Source organism: Chiloscyllium plagiosum, chromosome 33 (genome assembly GCF_004010195.1).
Source record: "Chiloscyllium plagiosum isolate BGI_BamShark_2017 chromosome 33, ASM401019v2, whole genome shotgun sequence".
In the NCBI taxonomy this organism is placed as follows: domain Eukaryota; kingdom Metazoa; phylum Chordata; class Chondrichthyes; order Orectolobiformes; family Hemiscylliidae; genus Chiloscyllium; species Chiloscyllium plagiosum.
Genome location: NC_057742.1, coordinates 11,721,244 through 11,727,948, shown reverse-complemented (window position 1 = coordinate 11,727,948; position 6,705 = coordinate 11,721,244).

The following is a 6,705-nucleotide window of genomic DNA, read 5'->3' as shown; positions in this document are numbered from 1 at the left end:
GCAGTTAAGAACAAACCACATTCTGTAGCTCTGGAGTTGCTTACAGGCCAGACTAGGTCAGGATGAGACCCTCTTTCCCTAAAGAACATGAGTGAATCAGATGGGTTTTTTCCCCCACAAAATTCAATTCATGGTCATCATTGAGCTCTCCTGATTTTTATCACCATCTGCCAATGCAGGATTCGAACCTGGGCTCCAAGAACATTACCTAGTTCTCTGATTAACAGACCAGCGATAGTACCATGAGTCCATTACATCCCTACTTACTGTATATAAATAAGGCGTCACCCATTTAAAACAGATTTGAGGTGAAAGGTCTTGCTCTCAGAGGGCTGTGAATCTTGGAACTGTCTTCCTGAAAAAGTGGTGGAAGCAGAGTCTCTGAATATTTTGAAGACAGACAGGTGTAGAATTGTGTAAGTAAGGGGCTGGAAAGTTATCAGGGCTTGGTGGAAAGTAGAGTTGAGGTTACAATCAGATTAGCCAGGATCCTATTAAACAGCAGAATGAGTCCAGGGTCAAATGGCTTTCTCCTGCTCCTTGTTCATACATTTGTGTACCAGTGTGCCAACTTCATAATGCCTCATTTACCTACTCTTTACTCCTGCCTGTTAATGAATCCGTTATCCATACAGATGTATTACCTCAGACTCCATGAGCCATTAGTCCACCTATTAGCCTTTTGTGCAGCACATTGTCAAATGTCTTTTGGAAATCCAGTGATATGACATAGCAGCAGCAGCAGCAAATAGAGCAGGTGGTACAGGAAATAGTCTGTATAAAAGAGTGACAATGTATGAGGGAATCAGTGTGTGAGTGAATGAGAATGAATGTGTGAGAGTGAGTAGATGTGAAAGTGTGAGATCGAGTGTGTGAGAGATGGCGAGTGTGCATGAGATAATGAGTGTCTGAGAGTGAAAACATGTGAAGGAGTGAGAATGTGTGAGAGAGAATGAAAATGTGTGTGAGAGTGAGAGTGTTCATGTGAGTGAGTGTGTGAAAGGGTGAGAGTGAGTGTGTATATGACTGTGTGGGAGCGAGAGCGAGTGTTTGTGAGGAAGAGAGTGAGCACGTGCGTGTGAGAGAATGTGTATGTGAGTGTGTGTGAGAGAGACTGAGTGAGTGCATAAGTGTGTGTGTGTGTGAGACAGTGTTTGTGCAAGAGTGTGTGTGAGTGCGAGTGAGCACATATGTGTGAGAGTGAGAGTGTATACGTGCGAGAGAGTATCTATGCTAGAATGTGTGTGATTGAAAATGTGCACGTGTGAGAGTGAGAGTAAGTGTGTGTGTGAGTTACGAGTGTGTTGAGTATGGACATGTGTCTGATTATGTGTGTGAGAGAGAGTGAGAGCATGCGAGGCAATGAGAATGAATGTATATGAGTGTGCTGCATGTGAAAATGTGAGTGTGTGAAGGAATAAGAGTGGGTGTTCCTCTGTACGAGTCTCTCAGCCAGAAACCTATCTCTGCACTGGGCTGGGAGAGGAGGAAAACACAGGCTGAGAAGCTCCCAACCTCTATTTGAATAAGACCACCCCAGAGTGACACAACTGGAGGTGAACATCAAGTTGACATTTGTTATATCTACTTCCTTAATGTGCCCTGTATCCTGTCTCCTCCTTGGTGACCAAGATTCACAAACAAGCTTAACCACTCTCATTAGAACCCTCTCTGATTTTGTTCAATATTTTTATTTTATTCTTTTATCAACTTTGGTTGGAAGTGTGAATTAGGAACCGTGAGCTAAAGATAGCTTTTGGGACTGTGGGTAACAGCTTGTCTTAATAGGAAAACAGACAAACAAGCTTTTGTTTATTCGGGAGATCAGGGCTGGAAGTTAACAGCAGGTTGGTTCCTGATCAAATGGTTCTGCAGGTGCTTTGCCATTGGGATAGAGTGTTATGTTTAAATAAATAATAGAAGTGGCTAATAATACAAATAAATAAACTCAGCATCTGGTGGGAGAGAGCAGAGTTATTGTTTTGAGTCCAGTGACCCTTCTTCAGAACTCCAGTTTCTAGTCTCCAGTTCGGATGAAGGGTCAGAAATATTAAGTTTGTTTTCGCTCCACGGATGCTGCGAGACCTGCTGAGTTTCTCCAGTGATTTCTGTTTTTGTTTCAGATCTTCAGCATTCACGGTTCTTTGTATTTTGGGTTATTAATGAGGTCAGTCCCTGGAAATTGGTTCCAGCAAGTCTGGAAATGGCCTCTTGCCCAAGCAGGTGGCAGATGTTTCAGTGAGAACTGGGATTTGGAGGAGTCCTTCACAGAATGGGCAGAATTTGAATTGAGTATTGGACTGTGAGAAGGAGTCTGGCTGTTGATGCTACAGCATGAAGAATTGCAAGTTCCCTGCCTAACCTCCCAGAAGCAGCTCTTGGAAGCTCAGAGAATAGAAAGCAATTTATCTGAGTGAACCGTAAAGATGACCTGATCGACATCTTCAGAAAATCAACACAGAAGCCATCATCTATACCTGTAGAACAGCACATTGTGAAAACACAAATAATCTTGGACAACAAGTGGCTCAATACTGCTGCCTCACAGCACCAGGGACCCAGGCTCGATTCCACCCGTCGGTGGCTGTCTGTGTGGAGTTTGCACATTCTCTCCGTGTCTGCGTGGGTTTCCTCCGGGTGCTCCGGTTTCCTCCCACAGTCTAAAGATGTGCAGGTTAGATGGATTGGCCATGCTAAATTGCCCATGGTGTTCAGGGGTGTGCAGGCTAGGTGGGTCAGCCATGGGAAATGTAGAGTTATGGGGGGATAGATCTGGGTCAGATCCTCTTTGAAAGGTCGGTATGGGCTTGATGGACCAAAAGGCCTGTTTCCACTCTGTAGGAATTCTATTCTATGATTTAGCCAGTTTTATTAGTTTATTTTATTTATTCCTAAATTGTGTTTGTCTGCGTGTCTTTTGTGTGAATGGCTGAAAACAAATGTTTTTGGTTTTAAATCATAAACCAGTTAGATGACTTTGCTGTTTCATTTTACTTTGCTGAAGTTACTGTATTGTTGATGAATTGCTAAGTCTTTTGTTAAAATGCAGTCAGGTGTCTGGAATTGATTATCAGCAAAATCTGGGATTGATAATTCAAATGGGAAAAAGTGAGGACTGCAGATGCTGGGGATCCGAGTTGAAGAGTGTGTTGCTGGAAAAGCACAGCAGGTCTGGCAGCATCCGAGGAGCAGGAGAATCAACGTTTCCAGCATAAGCTCTGAAGAGGTTATGCTCAAAATGTGGATAATTCAAATGTCAGGTTGGGAACCATTAGGGTCAATGTTGGGAGTCTTTGCAGGTTTTAATTTTACCGTGTTGAGAATGCAGAGATAGAAAGTTAGTTTGTTGGGCTGGCTGTGTTTGTGCTGTAACACCCACTCTAGCTTCAGATCTTAAGAGAAAAGGCAAAATAAAGCACTTTTTAAAATGGTCATCTTTATTAATTACTCATTGTTTCAAATGATGACTTTATTGATCTATTGAGTATTTTGCTCAGTTTTAAAGTTGCATTGGATGCTATGCCAAACCCAATCTCAGGCAGCTGCTGCTGGCCTCTTGCTAAAGAAAGGGGAAGCCCAGGAGAAGCTTGGCTTCTTTGTGGAGGGTGGACAATTTCTACTTGTGCCAAGAGAAACCAGAAACAGTGGAAATGCTCAGCGTGCGTGGAGGCAGCTGTGTGGGTAAAAACCAACAACTCCTTGTCAAACCTAGTGAAGGCCGTGAGTGTGGTCTTTCTCACCACTGACACTGCTTGACCTGCTGAGTATTTCCAGCATTTTCTCTTCATAAAAACAATCTATCAACATCACTTTTAATTTTTACCTCTCCCTTTACCCTATTCTAAACTCTCTGTATTGCAAGTTTCTCATCAGCCCAGCATTGATAGAACATGATGGGCCAAATGGCCTCCTTCTGTACCTTAGCGATCCAGTGATTCTGTCATTTCCAATTTCTAACATCCGTGGTATTTTATTCTCCTAAACATATTCCATGTTAGATATTTGTAAGTATGATTAATTTAAATTTTAAATTTAAATGTAATATTTGGCACTCAGGGCAAAATGCTATTTTTGAGTTAACAAAACATTTGCCTTGTGGGTCTTGAGTCGGGCCAGGTTCAATGACATGGAGCTGGTTTAGTAACATGAATGACCAAGTTGTGTGCATTTGTCTGACAAAGCTGTGATTGTACAGTGTATCGTATTGAAACTTTGGCTTTTAAAACCTTCCTATTGACACAAAGAGTGCAAAAGCCGAGAGTGTTTGCTAAATCTATTTAAAGCATTTCCACCCCATGGTAACTATGGTTCTCAATTCTAGGCACCCGAAGGAGGGTGCTCTGGGAGAGGAGGGCAGGTAAAAGGAGCCTAGAAACAGGAGAAGCACCAGCATCTGTAATACCTCTCCCTGGTACTGGCTGTGATCTAACAGGTTCACAAAGCAAGTGCTGAGAGCTGGAATGGCTCTTTTTAGATCAGTAAGAACATCATGGGTTGAATCATTCTCTTCAGGAGCATAAATATTTCTGTATTTACAAATTGTGAAAGCTTTTTCGCACCCTTTCCAATGAATCACGTGTTGTTAATAGTGCTTCTCAAGTTAATTGCTATTATCCAGTGAGTGAGGAAGTCTTGGGTTGATCTGATTTCTGCACATTTCTCAGAATTCACCTTTCAAACTTAATTGCCTTCGGTGGGGCAATTGTGTCTGGCACTGCACCTCATCAAAATGGTAACCTTTTTTCAAAACTAGTGAAGATCATGAACCCGAACTGTTGAGCTCGTCGCTGAGTGACAACGAGGAGGAAAATCTCATTGCCCTTTCCCTCTGTGCTTCCCCCAACATCTGTATAAAGGGTCTATTTTCCCTATTTTAGTTTCTTATCATGAAAAGCCCACAACATCTAACTATATTGGGAATAACACCATGGTTATGCCTTCCATTACCAATTTCAAAAATACTCTTTGGTGTGTAAACCATTGACATCTCCTTCCAAAATGGAATAATTGCCTGTTTGAACTTCTGTCTTAACATCTTGCCGCATGGTTTACCTCTTAATGGAAACTGTGGTGATAATGATCAATTTTGAATACCCCCATTCATCTTTACAGACAGATGGCCAAAACTGGAGACATAATGTTAAATATTTTTTCTAAAGTCCAAATATTTTTGTCCTACACCTTGCCTTAGGTAGCAACACAACATAACAAAGGAAAGGGAAGATTCGGTGAGAGAAAGCAGATTGTGGAAAGCATCTTTGGCTGAGGTTCCCCTGCTGGTGTCAGCTGGGATTAAAGTTTCCATTTGCTCTAGAATTGTCTCCCAGTTGGCGCCCATTGTGCTTTGGGAAGTATTGTTTTGTTGGGAGGTTAGTCCCCACCTCCCACTCCAGTGCTGTTGGGAATTGTATACAGTGTAGAAACAGGTCATCCAGCCCATTGAGTCATCCAGCCTTCATTCAAAATCAGAGAGCTAATTAGTTGATCTCGCTTCTGTAGATAAGGAGCATCAGCCAATGAAGAGTCCAAGACACAAATCAGGAAGACGTTGACTGCTGCCCGGATAAGGGTGAGACCTCACCGTTCACTTTGGCATAAGTTCCCTCAAACTCTGTGTTGACTGAAGTTGGGTTCTTCTCTACCCTCTGAGAGTTACAATGTGGAGTATTGCAGACTGGCATTTTCCCAGGTGCAGAGCTGGGTGCTGAGAGACAGAGCTTGAAGCAGCCACTGCAACGCTGGAATGAGGAGAGGTTGCTGCCGAAGTGTTTTTGGCTGCAATCTGATGAGGGTTTGGAAACTGTGGAAATCCTCGAGCTGTGTGCCTCGCAAAGGGGAGTGTTGCTGAACAAAGAGACCTTGGAGTGCAGGTTCATAGCTCCTTGAAAGTGGAGTCGCAGGTAGATAGGCGAAGTTAAGAAGGCATTTTTTAATGCTTTCCTTTTATTGGTCAGACTATTGAGTACAGGAGCTGGGAGGTCATGTTGCGGCTGTACAGGACATTGGTTAGGCCACTGTTGGAATATTGCATACAATTCTGGTCTCCTTCCTATCGGAAAGATGTTGTGAAACTTGAAAGGGTTCAGAAAAGATTTACAAGGATGTTGCCTGGGTTAGAGGATTTGAGCTACAGGGAGAGGCTGAACAGGCTGGGGCTGTTTTCCCTGGAGTGTTGGAGGCTGAGGGGTGACCTCATAGAGGTTTATAAAATTATGAGGGGCATGGATAGGATAAATAGACAAAGTCTCTTCCCTGGGGTCGGGGAGTCCAGAACTAGAGGGCATAGGTTTAGGGTGAGAGGGGAAAGATACCTAAGGAGCAACTTTTTCACGCAGAGGGTGGTAATGTGTATGGAATGAGCTGCCAGAGGAAGTGGTGGAGGCTGGTACAATTGCAACATTTAAAAGGCATCTGGATGGGTATATGAATAGGAAGGGTTTGGAAGGATATGAGCTGGGTGCTGGCAGGTGGGACTAGATTGGGTTGGGGTATCTGGTCAGCATGGACGGGTTGGACCGAAGGGTCGTTTCCATACTGTACATTGCTATGACTCTATAATTGTGATGATCATTGACAATGTATTGGGGAACCTCAGAGTTGAACATGGTGCATGGAGACAAGATCATTGCTTTTGCACTTCCAGTAATTTCTCATTGGAATAATTTGTCCTCAGAGTCAAGGGTATGGTGCTGGAAAAGCACAGCC